We start from the raw sequence: 19,399 nt of genomic DNA on the forward strand, positions 1-19,399 counted from the left end.
ACACCCGGTATATATATTGCGATTACAAACTTTATTTTTCGCAAACATTGTACTTTCTGTTATCTTATTGTGAATTTCTGTTTTTAGACTCTGTTACATTTTAACTTACCTTAATACTAATGTTAATATTTTAATAAAAGGCAAATTTTTAGTATAAAATGAAATCCAATTATATTAAAAGGTATGTTTTTTATTAAATAAAATTTTGTCTTTTTCTCTTTTGTTAATATAAATAGTATTACACAAATATATTTTTAAACAAAAATTCATAATTATTGTGCAGATAAGTATGAATAAACATATAATTTACATATTATTTGATTAAACTTGTTATCTGTATTTGAAATCTGTATCTATATTTGAAAACTATTCTAATTGCAGATACGTATTTATTATACTTCATCAAATCACTTTAAAATCTTTTGTAAGTCACCGTGAAATGACTATTTGCATAAATCATGTATATTGTATATAAATGCTTTATCTTATGAATACTTTATCATACTCAATTGAATTTTGTTTGCCATGGTTTAACAAAAGTTGTATATATTCTACGTTATTAATATTATATACATTTAGGAATTATACATAACGAGATATATATTTATGATATATAGGAAAACTCTTAAAACAAAATAAAATAAAAATATAACTCTCAAATTTATCTTCTATCTTTGGTATATAAAATCTATCTTGGATAAAAAATAATAAATCAGCTCTATTTAAGAAAATAATAACTTCTTGTCTATTAAATACTTTTAAATAATCTTAAATCTATATAATTATTATAATTAAAGAAATGTTTCAAGAATATTAAATTTATACTGTTGAATCTTAATGAAGTTGTATCGCATTGGTGTAATGTAAAAATGGAATTCTTTCATCGTAGCATAGTATTTTGGTATTGAAAGCAATACTCGTATTTGTGGCGATAACACAATTTTGAACGATTCGTTTTCTGAAATAAAAAGCATTTTTTGCTGTGATTAGAGGATAGCCAAAAAGAAGTTAGATAATTTTAAGACATTTAAGAAACTTACTGTAATAACACAAACTGTAATAAAATGTTTTTCTTGCAAAACGACAATAGCAGAATATATATACGACAAGAGCAATTTTAACGACACATTTTAACGATAATAGTTTTAAATATTTGTTCTTATTTGGTTATGTAACCAAGTTTTTATCTAAGCACTTGTACGGGCCTTTAATACAGGATATTTGATTTTTATTTCGTTAATTTCATGCAAAGATGGCAATTTTTTATTTTTTATGGCAGTTTGGAATGAAGATAAAACTATTGTGCGTTCATCGTCCGTCCATCTGATCTTATGAGTACTTTTTCTTGTAGAAGCAGAATGAGATGCTAAAATAATAATAAAGTTATATTAATTTAGTATATTTATTATGAAATATATTATTTAATAAATAGCAACTTGTATACTTAATCCAAAAATTATTTAAACTTACTTTTCTTTTTCTTTTTCTGTGTATTACTATTTACGTTATTCTTTCCTCTAGTCATCTGTTCAGATTGTTTCGTCTTTTTTGATGATAAAATATTTAAATCTAATTCTGTATTACATTCATCATCTGATTCGATCACATTTTCAATATTATGATTAATTTTCCTCTTAGAAGCCAAACGGTTTACTAAAAAAATGACAAAATTCACATTTATGTATATGTTTATATAGAATATATGTGTTTAGATGAATGCCAGTTGAGATGATCACTAAATGATAGGAGAAAGAATTTAAAAAAATATAACTATTTAAAAAAAAATCCAAAGTAATCTTGAAAAATATTTTTCTTTTGCATAATTGTAATATAGAAAACAATAATAGAAATTTTCTTTTTCTTATATTATAATATCTGCCATTTAATAATTATTTTAAACAGTATTTACCTAAAATCGCCTTTTACATTTATTATAAGAACTGTTAACAAAGAGTAATATGTGTATTTAACAGAAATTATTCAAACGTACCTTTTGTTTTCTCTGTATTATTATTTATATGATTACTGATATTTTTTTCTTTGCTAGGCAACTGTTTAAATAGTCTTGTTTTTGTTAATAATGAAGTATCAGAAGTATTTAAACTTAAATCTGAGTTATTATCATTAGTCGGATCATCTTTATTTTCATTCTCATCCTCATCAACATTATCGCTTTCATCTGTTGTATCTTCTCCTTGTGCGTATTTGAGTAAACGTGATATAGCTAAATCTTTTGTTATGATTGACTGTCTATAGTGCGATTTATGTATCTTTTCGTGATGGCCCATGAAATCAGCTAGATCATTCACTTCATGTTCAGATATATCTAATGAAATACATACTGTAGCAATATGTTTCCGCAACATTGTACCTCGTAATGAAGCTGGCATTTTCGCTCCAGAAATTTTAGAATATTTTCGCATTAATACACATGCTCTCAAATACATGTATCTTTTTTTATCGGGTGTATATATACCAAAAATATAAGCATTATTTTCGGGAACACCAGCATGTTTACGATAATTAACGATCATTTGCATACATTTTAATACTTCTTCATGGAGTAACACAGGAACCGTTCTTCCTAATTTACCGCGTATTGTCATTCTTACATATTTGGATAAAGATTTATATAATTCAGGTACTTCTTCTCTTGAAATTGCCGCACAATTTTCCAAATTTTCAATTAAAACACGCTCTAGTTCACCAGCACGCCTTCTATTAAATATTATAATTGATATTAATGTTGTTTCAGCTAGCATACGCCATACTTGAATTGAGAAACCATTTGTTTGTAAAAATTTTAGAGCTTTTGTGCGTTCAGTTTTAAGATAAGCATTGAATATCTTAATATCATTTATAGATAGCAAAACAATATTTTTTTGCCTTTTTCGATGCCCTTGAGTTTCAAATACAATTTTATTTACAGTGACAGGATAATCCTCTTCAAATAATTTCAAAAAATTTTTTACCACAGTTTGTCTGTTAAAATCTTGTTTCTTAATACACATACTTCTTAAAATTTTCCCAACTTGTTTTATAAGTGTTCCCAAAGATGATGCAATGGATGGTGTTTTATATGTCCAAGTCTTTTAATCAAATTGCGCGAATTTATTGACAGCTTTGATGCATTGTTCATATTTTGTTGGATCATATATTGAAGAAAAATCTGTAATGTTATCGAGATCTCTCAAAATTATAAGAAATCGTCCAAGTAATCTCAGTCGCGCTCTGATCATATCGTGCTGATGTTGGAGACGATACTTCTGACACATTTTATTACCATAACCAATCAACAGCTCATCGTATCTAATAATTTGAGTTATACTGTCTTCCCTCATCACTGGAAATACCAATCTTCTTAATGGTGTATTTGCACTGTAATGTATACGACAAGCCACAGTACGTCCCAATATTTTTACATTTCTTTGAGGATATTCCCTTTTTTGTGCACATGACGCAAAATGATGTCTTATATTATTTTTAGAAAAAAAACCTTTGCATTTTGCACAAGGAATAAAATCGGCTGCTTGTCTATCCAAATTTTCTCTTGGACGCCGGCACACAATTAAATTTCCTTTATTTAAGTTAAAATTTGTATTATATATGAAATTTCCTTGTCGTCTAAGTAGACCAATAATCTTCTTTCGTTCCGGGTTACCTGAAATGATAAGTACACAATGTATGATAAATTACGATTAAATTAAAAGTAAATTATTAAAAATTTTAAACATAATATACACAATAAATTACTAATATTTGAAAAATATCAGAAAGAAATTGTTTGATCAAATACTATGGTTAGCAAAATTTTTTATATATGATATTTTTTTCAGTTTAAGGACTTTATTGTTTAAAATGAAGCTATACATCTAATGTTGGCAACTTTGTATATAACATACAACTTACCCTTAGGTAAAAAACGAAACTTTGTCACATCTTCTTCAGTTTTATGTACTGATTCTAAGTGCCTTGCAAATTGCGTTTGAAATTTTTCACAATATGGGCACATATTTAGTTTCAATTTAGGATTGTCAGAAGTTTCTACATGCATATTTCTATCATCATATACTTTAGATGAGAATGAGGATGTCAAATTTAATGTACTGTTCACAGTTTTATTTTCACTTGTATTAATCGTATGTGTACTTTCAGTTTTATCTTTATTTTCATCTTCATCTGTGTTTTCAAACATAGAGCAATCTGACAAATGAAAACTATCATCAAAATTAGTCTTAGATATAATGGATGTATCAGACTCAGTATTATTATCATTCATTTCACACTCTAAACTTAATTGATTCTCTACGAGTGTAGATTCGGCAATTGGAGCAAATGTATCATTTGAAATATTATTGATAACGTAAGCCTTATTTGCATTTGGAAAAACATTATTATTATTAGTGACACTATACGTATTATTCAATTGCATATTGTTATACATAATATTATCAACCTTTTCTCTGTGCATTGGACGCATTGTATTTTTTACTAATATATTAACATTTTGTACTTTGGAGATCTTTGGAGTTTTTATAGGATTCTAACTTTCTCAATGACATTTGCATTTTCACATATTTTAGAAGTAGAGTTAAATTGATTACAACATTGAACGATCTGTTTCACATCAGGAATATTGTCGAAACATTTTCGATATCGTAATTTATTTTTGCTGTACCAATATTTAAAGTAGTATTGGAATTAGCAGTTGGTGAAGAATCTGTAAAATAAAATTTATAAAAATAAAGTGGAGACATTTTTATTGCGAGTATATTATGTTGCAAAAATTGTAAATGTATTGTCATGCAAAGTATGTAAAAAAGCTGCATATAGAATGTTTATTATATAATGTGTTATAATCCGATTAATTGTACATATCATAGACTTACTATTCATCTCGTTGTTGTTACTAACAACTAACATATTAGGATTATCATCGATAGAAAGAACATCTTCAGTCAAATGTGTAGAATCTTTAATATTACCTCTGTCATTTGTATTATCACAATTTGTAAAATTAAAATCAGACTTTGCATTACACTGTTCAGTATCACAGTTATTGCTTGACAGAATATAAGTGCCTTCTTCGATTTCAAGTATCACATTTGATGTATCAATATTTAACATAGCATTGAAATTGGCAGTTGGTGAAGAATCTGTAAAATAAAATTTATGAAAATAAAGTAGAGACATTTTTGTTGCGAGTAACTTATGTTGCAAAAGCTATAAATGTATTGTCATGTAACGTATGTTAAAAAAATTGTGTACAGAATATTCATTGTATAATGTGTTATAATCCGATTAATTATACATATCATAGACTTACCACCCATCTCGTTGTTGTTCCTAACAACAAATGTATTAAAATTCTCATCGATAGAAAGAGCATCTTCAGTCAAATGCGTAGAATTTTTAATATTATCTCTGTCATTTGTATTATCACAATTTGTAAAATTAAAATCAGACTTTGCATCACACTGTTCAGTATCACAGTTATTGCTTGACGGAATATAAGTGCCTTCTTCGATTTCAAGTATCACATTTGATGTATTAATATTTAACGTAGCATTGGAATTGGCACTTGGTGAAGAATCTGTAAAATAAAGTTTATGAAAATGAAGTAAAAATAATTTTATATGTAAACTTTATAACACTTTAAAACACTTTATATGAACATAATTATAATGTTTAATAAAAAGAGATTTTAACATAACACTTTTATATATTAATTTAATATATCCATATACCTGATGTTGATAAAATTATTAACTTTACTTTCGGAATTTTCTTGTTTAAATTGTCTGCGATCTGTTGCAAGCTGAATTTGCTTTCTAAAATAACATATATAAAAGATTTTAAATACATAATTACCTATTCAAAATTAAAATATCCTGCACTTTTATTACAAAGACATGGGGTCTGTTCTTTATAGCTGAACTGGCTGCACTAGTTCAGAGTTTATCTTTTTCTCTCCCCGTTCGAAGGAGAAAGATAAGCTCTGAACTAGTGCCAATTCAGCTGTAAAGAAGAGACTGATGAATTATAGACTATGAATTATATAAATAAATCTTACGAGAATTTAAATGTTCTGGATATTTTCTTTATTTTAAAGATTATAGATTTAATTTTTATGATACTTACTATTAGTTGCAATAATGCATGATTTTCCAATCCTTTTTTTTTCATCTGTCTTTGATTTGAAAGACATTATAATTTTTACTGGCACATATTAGATTATACATTTTGATTATCAGATCAATGTCAATTAATTGCAATATTAGTAACCCAGTTATCTTGTTAGAACAACAATAGCAAAGTGAATGATAACGAGCAAAGTAAGACGACATAATCCTAACGATAATAGTTTTAGCACTAATTAATTGCAATATTAATAACCCAGTTATCTTGTTAGAACAACAATAGCGAAACAACAATAGCAAAGTGAACGGCAACGAGCAAAGTAAAACGACATAATCCTAACGATAATAGTTTTAGCACTTTTTCTAACTTATTCAAACGATAGTATAGAGCAGGATTTTGCACGCAGGCGCAATTACGTTACATGACTGCTTCTTCTTCTTCTTCTTTGGTTGAATGGCTCCGTGCCTGACCACACTGGCCCACACGGTCAAATCGAAAAATGATGGAAACAGTGATGCTGTAGAGATTGGATCAAATTATGACTTCAGATGTTGAGGTTACATTTCTTGAAGAAGGTTGCAAGGCATAAGATGATTCCCGCAGAGGGTGTTAAAAGAAGCTTGAAGATGTCAGGAGGAGGAGGCTTCTTGGTTTTTTCCTTTAGTTTTTTAAGCAGGTAAAGCCTGTGATTTTGATAAAGAGGACAAAACCATAGAGTGTGGTCCATGTCCTGTGATGGGTGTCCACAGTCGCATGCAGGCGAAGATGTGATATGACAGCGAAATAGACTGGCCTGGAGATTGTAGTGATTGCTTCTAATGCGGCAAGCCGTGACAATTTCTTCCCGTTCGAGGCCGAGCTTTATAAACCAAGGACGGAGAAGGAAGGAAGGGTTTAGATTAAAATAATGCTTGCCTTTTAAATTAGCTTGTGCAATTAGAGTACGGTTAGTAGAAGAGATGTAGTGAGTGCGAGCCAAGGAGTAGAAATCATTATGTGGTATGAGTTCCGAGACAAGTTCACCCGTGCGGATGGCTCTTTTGGCGAGAAGGTCAGCTGTTTCGTTACCTAGTATTCCTGAGTGGCTGAGGATCCAGATAATAGAGATATTGTAGTTTGAGAGATAGGCTGATCTGAGTCTCTCTTTAATTTCGAAAATTAGGTAGTTAAGGTCTCTCAGAGGTTTCACCGACAGCAGGATTTCGACGAGGCTTCGGGAGTCGGTGAAAATAGAAGAGTTCGTTATTTTGTGTTGTAGTATGTAGTCGAGACATTTGAGTAGAGCAAGGGTCTCCCCTGTGAAAATTAAGGCGTTTCCGTCGATTCTATATTGGCGACTGGTATGTGGAGAGTGGGAGTAAAAAGCAAGGCCGACATAGTCCTGGGAGTCAGTTTTGGAGGCGTCTGTGAAGAAGCACTTCCTTTCTTGAATGAGATGATTGTAGGTGGCCATGAATATTAATTGCGGGAAGGGAGCCTGCTTGATTTCTTCAACGATTGCTGGAGGAGTGATATGAATGTCTGCTGTGAAGAGAGTGGTTTCAAAGTGATTGAACACGGGTAGTTGGTTGAAAGAAGCGATTTTAGATTTGTAGGGTTTAAGTTTGAGGAATGTTCTGTATAGGATGAAGTTGGTCGAAATATCGAACTTGTTGTTGTTTATGAGGCTGATTTGGAGGTCAAAGAGCTTATCAATAACCAAGTTGTCGTTAGAGGCAAAACTTTTAAGTAAAAATTTAGAAGCTAGGTAGATGAGTCTGAATCTAAAGGGGCCAATACCGGATTCTGCAAGTAGAACGTTCGAGGGGGTTGATTGCCTTAGTCCGAGACACAAGCGGATAGCCTGCCTTTGAATTTTCTCTAGTTTTTCCAAGTGGGTGAAATTGTTAGAACGAATGTATGGAAAGCTGTTTCAATTGAGCCTCTGATCAAAGCTTTGTAAATGTTGAGAAGTAGCACGGGGTTGGCTCCCCACCAGACACCTCGCAATGATTTAAGAATGTTTAAAAGCTTGGTGCATTTTTTAAATAGAAATTCCATATGTAGGTTGCCGTGAAGTTTAGGGTCAAGAATGATACCCAAAAATCTGTGGGACGTGGATGATGTAATTACCGAGTCCTGAAGGTTGATTGAGTAGGAGAAAGGACTTTTTCTTCGTCTGGAGAAAACCATTAGAGCTGACTTGGTAGGCGAGTCCTTTAGAGACCAGGTGAGCTGCAAGCTTGTTGGCTGCTTGTTCTAGGGTCTGTAGAGATCGGTCGATATTCGAGGACCTGGCAGAAATGGCTATGTCGTCGGCGAATTGTAGGATTTCGCATTTATTGTTGAGGATAGATTGGCATTTTGAGATGTAGATGTTAAAGAGAAGAGGGCTTAGAATTGAGCTTTGGAGGACTTCCCTATAGGAAAATAAGGTGTTGGAAAATTCTCCATTGATCACAAATTGTAATTTCCTCAGATGAATGAGGTTATATATAAATTGGCACAGTTTGGAAGGGAGACCGAGTTCGATTAAGTCTTCTATAAGGATGTTAGGAACAACGTTGTCAAAGGCTCCGATAATGTCGAGAAACAAGCAGGCTGTAGGTTGATTGAGGGCAAATCCTGTATAGATGTCAGTAAGCAGAGCACTGAGATGGTCGTGGCAGGATTTTCTTTTTCTGAAGCCAAATTGTCTTGATGCTAGAATTTTGTTTTTTTTTCACCCACCATTCGAGGCGAGAATGAATAAGTTTCTTTGTTAATTTTAGGAGACAGGAAGTGAGGGAAATTGGTCGAAATTTACCCGGGGAGTTTTTTGGAATTAGAAACACAATGGATTGTTGCCAAGAGTCGGGGAAATTTCCCTCTTCAAATATATTGTTTAGAATGTCTAACAGAATTGGAAGGTATTGATCCGGCAGAAGGGAGATCATTCTATAATCGATTCGATCCGATCCTGGAGAGGATTTTATTTTGAGGTTTTTGATATGTCTGATAAGTTCGGAGGTAGTGGAAGGTTTATCGAACATGTTGCAGGATACAGGATTAGGAAAATCTTCAGAGGAAAAGTATTGTTTGCAGAGGGCGGAGGGGGGGCAGAGAGTTGAAATTAAGGTTTTTATACCTTCAGGAATCTCGAAGTTAGAAGAATTTTGAAAGGAAGGCAGGCCCAGATGCCTGGATTTAAACCTTTTGATCATCTTCCATAAGTGCTGTATAGGGGTGTGGTCATTTAAGGTACTACAAAAATTTCTCCATCCTCTTCTCTTTGCTGATCGCAGAGTGCGTTTGGCTATTGCTTCCCGATTTTTTCATATTTAGGTAATTGGAGAAGGAGAAGTTACTTCTGTATAATTTAAGAGCTTTTTTGCGGTTAGATGAGGCTGTTTTGCATTCGTCGTCCCACCACGGGGTGGGGAGAGTGGAGCGCTTGGGAAGAGGAGGAGGAGGTTTTCGGTGGAGTTTTGGGGGAATGATTGGGGACTTGCTCTAAGATGTGTGTAATACATTTTTCATATGTTTCTATGGAGGAGGAAGAAGTGGAGATAGCATCTAATAGAGAGGAAAAGTTTTGAATGAGATTTGAAGTGAATTGAATTTGATCAGATTTTTTCATCTTAATTTTGTGAGACAAGAAGATACGTCTTTTGACTTTACAGTTTATTGAAATGGAAATAGGAAAATGATTGCTAAAGTAGAGGTCAGAGAGAACTTTCGATTCGCACAAACAGTATAGTGCGGGAGACGCAAAAGATAAGTCGATGACGGACTTGGCCTGATTAGGACAAGTAAGGAAGGTGGGGGAGCCGTCATTAAGGCATATGAAGGAATGATCTACTGCTGAGGCCAACAGGACTGCGCCCGAGTTGTCTATACGGTTAGAACCCCATTCCGTGTGGTGACTGTTAAAATCACCGATTAGAAGGGAAAAGGGGTGGGAATTGGCAAAATTGAACAAATCATTCCATTCTGAGGCTCGAAGGGGGGATTGGGGAAATCTGTAAATTGAGGTGATTTGGAAGAATTGATTTCCGATTGGAATGATTAAGGATTGACATTCTAGTTTGTTGGGAATTTGGAAACAGTCGTTTAAGATTTTGAAGGGAATGTTGTTTTTAACAATTAGGGCGAGCCCTCCTGAGTTGCGTGACAGACTGTCTTTTCTGATGACGTGATAATTTTGAAAAGAGAGTAAGGAATCTGGGTTGAGCCAGGTTTCGGATAGAGCGATAATGTCGAAATCCTCTGCAATGGATCGAAGGGAGTCGATTTTGTTAGAGATAGAATGGAATTCCATTGTAAGATTTTGAGGGGAGAGGAGGAATCTAAGGTTGTGTCTGAGTTAAAAGGATTCATGATAAATGGGGGACGTAGGAGTGGGAGGGCATGCGAAGAGTAGGTCTTGGATAATTTTTTTTATGTCGTCGTATATCCCAAAGGCTTTAAGGAAGGGGAGATTTTTTCAAATAAGGTTTTTATGAGTGGTATGAACGGGGAGAGGAAAAACTGGAGTTTTGGGGAAGAGGGGAAGAAGAGGGGGGCGGGAGTGGCAGGAGAGAAGGAATGGGTAGAGGAGGAGGGATCAGGAGAGTGGGGTAGGGTGGAGGAGGAAGGCGGGTGGATGGCGATCCCGTTGGAGTATGATGGGAGACGACCGTCTGGTGAGATAAGAAGGGCATTAGGAGGAAAGACTTTGTTGACTGTGGGGCCAGGACCCTGGTTGTGTTGATTGAGATAAAGAGGAGACAGGGAATTTTTGGGGGAGGAGGTAGAGGAAGAGTGAATGTGAGGAGATAAGTGCGGATGGGGGGCAGGGTTGTTAGAAGAAGAAGCGGGATGATGGGGATTATAATGAGGAAACTTTTGTGAGCTACTAACAACCTGCTCATATGAGCGCGGGAGGGAGAGGGGGATGTGTTGTATGGAGAGGTGGAGTACAGCATGTCTGGGGTGGGAGAGTTATTGAGCTCGGGAAAGTTTGAGAAGTTGAAAAAGTTGGGTGTTCTGGTGTTATTCCCGCGAATAATTTTTTTGGCTTCTATAATAGGGATATTTTTGTGGGCAGCCAGTTCTAGTATGTTTTTTTGTTTGAGCCATTCGGGGCAGGAACGGTCATTAGTTTTGTGAGAGCCTTTGCAATTGATGCATGAAGGGGGTTGATTATTATTTGGGCAAGAAGAGATACTGTCGTGGGATTTATCCCCACAGAGGGGACAGCGAGGTTGTCCTCTACATTGGGACTTGATGTGTCCATAGCGATAGCAGGAGTAACAAAGGGAGGGATTTGAGATTAAAAGAGAAACTTCGTACCTGACCATGTACAAGTAAAGAGACTGGATGTCCTGTCCCTCAAAGGTGATTGCGATGGATTTGGAAGGTGTGTAGCTTACCAATCTTGTCGATGGATCTATAACCTTTCTATTGAGCCTACGCACAGAGTTAATCCCAACCGAGCAGTCTATTTCTTCCTTGATAGCGCTTTCAGTGAGGTCAAGTGGAACGTTTCTTATTATTCCTTGTCTCGAAACTCTGTAAGAAGGAATATAGGCGATTAGATTATTGGCGTTGAGGATTGGGTTATTGATAAGGTTGTTTGCTGCCTCGCATGATTTGAATTGGGCAGATATTTTAGAGAAGCCTAGTTTTTTAATTTCTATAATGTCTTTCTTGAGAGTGGAGCTGAGGAGACGGCCCACTGTGAGGGGATGAATGGAAGTGTTGGCTGCTCCTGTGGAGGTGATAACAATTTCAAATGGTCATTGACGGGATTTGGTGTATCTATTGTTAAGGACTGTGTCTGGAATGATTCTAGAAGCATTGAGTTTTTTCGGAACAGATTGGTCTTCTTCTTGAGATTTTTGAATTTGCCTCTTGAGAGACGAGGAGGCTTAAATTACTTGAGACACTTGGGATTACTGGATCTAGAGGGGCGGTTATTTTTTTGGACTGAATTTCTTGTTTGGAAAATAGCGGGGGAACTTCGTGTGAGATTGATTCGACTTCCATATCACTATCGGAAGAATCGTTAGCCAGTGGTTTTAATGGTTTAAGATTGCTAGCGATTAGGTTAAGAATCGCTTCTTAAGTTTCGGGATCGGTTGAATTATCACTAATGTTTGAGAGGGAAGGACCTCTTTTTTTTTACGGGCGACCGCGACCGACTGCTAACCCGCGGAGGCGGCATGGTAGCATTTAGAAAATGCGATGTGCTATGTTAATTTAATGCGCAAGTGGCCAAAAGATAGAAAAAGTATATCACGCTACGACACACAAAGGAGTGGATGATGTAATATGGCGGGCATACGCCGGTGATTTAAACCCTAAGCTTTAAGAAATTGACTAATCACAGTCGGGTAGTCTCCTTATACTTGATTGTGATTGGTCAATTTTTTAAGTCTTAGGGCTTAAATCACCTATTGTAAACCGGCACTTACACCAGGCTTATATGATAGATATATTATATATAGATAGAGCTTTATCTATCTTACTGTCTGCCAAGATAATGGGTGCGTTCAGGAGACACAACTATTGAGTAGCAATCGAACGTGATTGGTTCTTACTTCTAGAAGCAACAAATCAAGATCGAGCGTTGACAAGACGATGCTCAACGGTTGTGTTTCCTAAATGCGCCCATTAAGATACTTTCCTCCCTCGCGTATGTGCAATCGCATTCCTCTCGACGGCCAAGAAAATAACCTATTGCTGACGAGAGAATTACCTCTTCTATTTTATGTAGAAGATACTGTGTTTAATAAAAATACAATACATTTAATTTCTCGCATTTGTTAATTCTTAAATTTCTTAAAATTTTAATGCAAATTTCAAGTCCTTACAAATAGATGTGCATCCGCCGAAAGAAACATACAAATAAGCATGCGCAAGAGAAGAAAATCTCCTATTTATCTTGGCAGACGTGGTTCTAAAGCCCGTATCATACTATTTGAAGATTGAGATTCAAGATTCAAGATTGAAATTTGACCAACCAGGACAAAGAAATTTTAGTCCCTTTTGTTTTGATTAGTCAAATTCCAATCTTTAATCTCCAATCTTCAATTTTCAATGCATAGGCTGATACGGGCTTAAGGATACAAATCCATGCAGCGGATTAATAACCTAATCTAACGCAGAACGAGAAGGGAAACAATCGCGAGAGTAACAAAAATTGCAGAATGCTCGCGATTGGTTCCGCTCTCATTCCGCATTATGCTATTCCGCTACATGGGTTCGCACCCTTAGGCCGGATTCACACCTTGGCAGAAAAGCAGAAAGCAGAAAAGCAGAGGCCAATCAGAACTCGCGCTAAAAAAGCAGAATGTACTGCTTATTTTCAGCGCGAGTTCTGATTGACTTTTGCTTTTCTAGCACAAGTTCTGATTGGCTTCTGCTTTTCTTCTTTCTGCTTTTCTACCAAGGTGTGAATCCGGCCTTATAGCGTATTCGATTTGTTGACTCTACCCGACTCTGGGTCGAGTCGAGTCAGATCTCAAGTTCGGTTTGAAACTCATAGCGTATTAGATTTGTTGACTCCATCCGACTCTGGATCGAGTCCGACTCGATCCAAAGTCGGATGGCACAAAGCTCCATCTATATACAATATATCTATGCTTATGTGAAAGGGCGCGTTCAGTGGATGTTACAAATCGTGCTGATTATCCATCAGTATGTAGTATAACTTTCAGTGAACGCTCTTGTCGTTATTGCTTTTGTCGTTAATATTATTGCTCTTGTCGTTAATATTACTGCTCTTGTCGTTTTATTTTGTCCTCACAGATGTCTTATTGCGGTTTAAGGTTATATATTTCTAAATATCTTACAATCATACAATTCTTTTTAATTAATTATATATCCTACTGTGACAAATGCTTTTTATTTCAGGAAGCCAATCGTCCAAGATTGCATAAAATTTAAAAATAATTGCTGCTTTGATAAAGATTACACTTTTTTGCATAGATATAAATATTGTTATGAATATCAAAACACTACATGCCGCAATGAAAAATGCCAATTTTTACATTGTACTAGTGTGGAACAACTTTGATATGAGACGACAGAAATAATGACTGAACATATTAAAAGAGAAGTCGGTCGAAGTATACAACATTTTAATATATGTAGCGATTTTAAAATTAAAACTTGCAACCGGTTAAAATGTAAATTACGCCATATTAAATTAGAAGATTTAAAGCCAATGACATGTATTATATGCACTGAAAATATAATTAATTGTTGAAAATTTTGGTGCTGGGGATTGCGGACACATATTTTGTTATAATTGTGCCTTACGAAGCTTACATAGTGAAGATGGAAAACAAATGAAAATACAATGTCTAGTATGTAGATGTGTAAACGAATATAAAAAACTATGTTAAATGTTCTTAATATCTTCTCTATGTTTATTATTATTATTATTAATTACTGCTTGATTCTAAATAATAAAAATCAGTTTTGTAGACAATTATAATGTATTTTTTATTATAATAACATAGGTAATCTCTAATATAAGTAAATATTTTAGTAGTAAAAGTATCATAAACATTTTTTTCATTCTTATATCTTTGTTTAATATCTAAAAGTTTATCAATATTTAATTTATACTTTATTCAATTTCCTGATATTTTATTCTGTTCATTTATAATGGCATATTTTAAAATATAAAACATTGATAAGAAAGCAGAGCCGTTGATATTCTTTAAAGATTTGCACATACAATGTTCATAACAAAATTGTCTATCAACTGCTTAATATAATGCTGCTTAAATATAAATCAGTTTGATATCAAGATTAAAAGTTGAATTTAAAATTTAATGTATATAAAAATTAATGATAACTAATTAACAATCATTTATAGTATAATATAATATTGTATAATATACAATTATACAAATATTCAATATATTGTATAATATACTTGTACAACATCAAGGAAATTGAGGAATAACGCTTCTGTGCACACAGAGCTGAGATCGCTATGTACGCAAGTTTTGTTTGTACGGAACGTCATAATTACGTGTCTGTAAGCGAGATTTCCCGAAAACTTTTGTACAACATCAAGGAAATTGAGGAGAAACGCTTCGCTGCACACAGAGCTGAAATCAATATATACGTAAGTTTTGTACGTTCGGAACGTCTTAGTTACGTGCCTGTAAGTGAAATTTGCCGAAAATTCTTGTACAACATCAAGGAAATGGAGGAGAAACGTTTCACAGCACAAAGAACTAAAATCGCTATGTACGTAAGTTTTGTCCGTCCGGAACGTCTTAGTTACGTGTCAGTAAGTGAGATCTGTCGAAAATTCTTGTACAACATCAAGGAAATGGAGGAGAAACGCTTCACGGCACAAAGAACTAAAATCGCTATGTACGTAAATATTGTCCGTCCGGAACGTCTTAGTTACGTGTCAGTAAGTGAGATCTGTCGAAAATTCTTGTACAACATCAAGGAAATTGAGGAATAACGCTTCTGTGCGCACAGAGCTAAGATCGCTATGTGCGTGTGACGTCCTAGCTGAACGTCTAATTTCTAAATAAACATTAAATTTTAAATTTATTATTAATATACCCATAGGAAGTGAAAAGAATGAAATCCAAAGAAAATTGTTCGTTCATATAGAGAAAGTAATATTAAACGCAGTATTCGTATTTGCGAATCACCCCGTATATAACCAACGCTCAAGCGCGCTAGAGGGTGACGCAGAAATAACCATACCACTTATATATGCACACAGTAATATTAAGAATTTTATATTATTGCAACTCCAACATTATACACTCACACATTAGCTCTAAATACCATAAGATTTTATATCAAGAGATAGGAAATAAGAATTGTAAAAAGGAAAATAATAATTTTATATTTCATTGTAAGAGTACGAATGCGTATCCCGTATATACATATTGCGAGACGGGATAGACGGTAAAGGCTTTAATAAGTTAAGAGCTCACATATGCCTTAGTATACTCCTTATACACATTTGTATTAACTTTAAGAATTTTATATTCATATTAATTTTAGAGTTGTATACTGCAAGCGCATATTTTATAACACTGCGTCGCATATTAATATTATAAATAACGGTAGGGAATTAGGAATAAGAAATAATATTTCATTCATGTAATATTCTTAAGAGTTTTATAAGAGTCTTAAACTGTGCATGGTATGCGGACTAGCCGTCGATCGATATTCTTATCCGCCCGCTCGATAAGATTAAGCCGGACAAACAAGTTGGAATGCGGTGAGGCAACGCTGTGGCTGTCCTTCTCTAACCGGGAACCCCCGAGTGACGTAGAGGTCCCTCCCAACGACACTCCCACTGTCAACGAATGACTCTATGCAAAAGCATAGAGAGCCCTGTCCCACCACGTACAGCGAGCGCTCCCATTGCAGCATCTCCCCACCAACACCTGAAGACCGGAGGAGCTCAGTGCGAGCTCGACGTCCAGCATTACTATTCGAATCATCAACCTGTTAACACATTACTACTTTGAGCTCCGAATCAAGCATATAGTAATCCGGCGTTTCGCGTCGTCAAACTCTTGCACAGTCTTAAAGACTTTTATATTGTACTACAAGTATACCAGGCGTTAGTCTAACGACCTGTAACAATAAACCATTTAATTGTGAAATAACTAGTGTTACCTTATTCTACTTCGTATTACCACTCTACTACATTAAGCACATTAATACTATTCCTGGAGGACCGTCATCAAGGAGAATCCAGCATATTAATCATTATTCCAGTACTTATAACCATTTAAAGGTAAGCTACGATATAACTTCTACATTATTACTGACAAGTTATCAGTCTTCTGGTCCCCGGTAGATCCGGTGAATGCAGGGTGACCGAAAAGAAATTCTTTTTCTAATAAATAATTAACGTTAATACCAAGATCATAAATTAAATATTATCTTAATTTTCTCTAAATTAAAAATTAATATAGTCATGTCTATACGGATTATTTGACGGTAGAGATTTTTCTCCTCCGAATATTCATTTTAATTTTTTTTTATTAACTTCGAATACTGAGACGTGACATATAAAATTTGGTGGCAGCGGTGAGATCGCAGAAGCCAACTTGTCATTTACTTGTTTTAATAATCATACTTTATTTCAGGAAGTGAATTAGTGCGCGATATAACGTTCAATTTAAGTCTCGGTTAATATCTTTCAGATTTCTTTCCTTGAATCTTTCGTGAATTACAGTGCCGCTGTAATTTTATTCAATTACTAAATAACGCGTCATTTAGACTTTATTCATTCTATTTCTACATTTCGTATTCGTGTTTAATTTTATTAACGTTGTTAGAATTCAGCGATTATTCTCGACTGCGTGTGCTTTGATCGCAACATTAAAACGGCATAGTGACATTCTGACGCTGCGAGTTAGAGCGAATATACTTCGCTCCTTGCTGTGAAAGAATTCTCGAACAATACCTGGTTCTGTGACAGTGTCCGGTAGCTGGTATATACGCCGTTCGTCACTTGTAACAGGAGCGATTCTCTCCAGTGCAGGCCAGATTCCGCACGTTGAGAACGCGAATGTAACACAGACATCAGTGTTTAAATATCTTTATAAAGCCAATGAGACACGCCACGCAGTAGGGAAGTGATTGATTTTTGTGAGAGTGAAAGCTAGCTCTTTGAAGTGCAGCGAATTCAAAGCGACGGCTTTGAGCGGATAGACCGCCCGTAGTTGCTTTGAGTTTTTTTGTGTGCATACGATAGACGGAGAGTAGTGCAGGCCAGATTCCACACATTGAGATTGGAATCGGATGACGGATATCGTTATGTGGGCAAAATAAGTGCCTCAGAGAATCATTGCATGAAACTGAAATCAATCCTTGTTCAAATTTTTGTGAAAACTTGTGCGTGTTCTTTGTGAATGGAATTGAGAGCGACGGCTTTGAGCGGATAGACCGCCCGTTGTTGCTTTTGATTTTCTGTGCATCCGATAGACGTAGTGAGAGCTAGTGAGGCCATTCCGCACACTCTCGCTTTTCGTTCTCTCTTCTTAGTGAGGCGACCTCGCACATTTAGAGTTCAACGAAGAGGCGAATATCGAAATGCTTGCCAATTAAAAATGTCGAAGACACGCCGTGCCGGTCGTGAAAATCAACTTAGACGACTAGTAGCGCAATACTATCGAGCCCTTGCAAATAATTCTTTCGAATCAACCGGTGCTAGCAATTCTAATAATCCAGTATCCGAGCAGATACCCGAAGTAAATAACGGGAGTGGTGCACTTGGACACAGTATAATTGGACACGGTGCAAATGGACACGTTACAAATGGACACGAGATTTTGCACACGGTTCAATTGGACACAGTGCATTTGGACACAGTAATTTTGGATACAGTAGCTTTTGGACACATAAGAAAATACGCATCGTTTACTTGGACACCGCTCAATTGGACACTGTTCATTTGGACACCGTTCGTTTGGACACAGAAAGATGCGCACCGTTCATTTGAACACCGTTCGTTTGGACACCGTTATTTGCCCACCGTTCGTTTGGACACCGTTCATTTGCCCACCGTTCGTTTGGACACCGTTCATTTGCCCACTGTTCATTTGGACACCGTTCATTTGCCCACCGTTCGTTTGGACACCGTTCATTTGCCCACCAGTACTCTGCGTTGATACCACTGCTTTTAGGTTATATCTTCCGGAAGTGGAGCCCCCCCGTAGGGGGGGCGGAACCCACTGTATCCATGCATGACATCCAAATATGCGAAAGGCTAAACAAAGTGCTAAAAGCAATGTAAAATTAATGACATCAGTATCAGAGATATATAAGTATGAATATATTTTATTTTGACAGATATTATAACCTTCAAATGTATCTCCTTTTCACGATTTCATATTTTACATAGATTTACCAGTATAAAGTGTTATAAGAATACTGATTATATTTTCCCAAAATGATTTTTATTTTTCTCCATCTGTTACATATTCAAACAAACAGTGCGCATGTTTCTGTGTACAAATGAACGGTTTCCAAACGAACGGTGGGCAAATGAACGGTGTCCAAACGAACAATGGGCAAATGAACGGTGTCCAAACGAACGGTGGGCAAATGAACGGTGTCCAAACGAACAGTGGGCAAATGAACGGTGTCCAAACGAACGGTGGGCAAATGAACGGTGTCCAAACGAACGGTGAGCAAATAACGGTGTCCAAACGAACGGTGTCCAAATGAACGGTGCGCATCTTTCTGTGTCCAAACGAACGGTGTCCAAATGAACAGTGTCCAATTGAGCGGTGTCCAAGTAAACGAT

The sequence above is a fragment of the Polyergus mexicanus genome, unplaced genomic scaffold (assembly GCF_030449975.1).
Source record: "Polyergus mexicanus isolate NDT 795.1 unplaced genomic scaffold, iyPolMexi1.0 SCAF_6, whole genome shotgun sequence".
Taxonomy (NCBI): domain Eukaryota; kingdom Metazoa; phylum Arthropoda; class Insecta; order Hymenoptera; family Formicidae; genus Polyergus; species Polyergus mexicanus.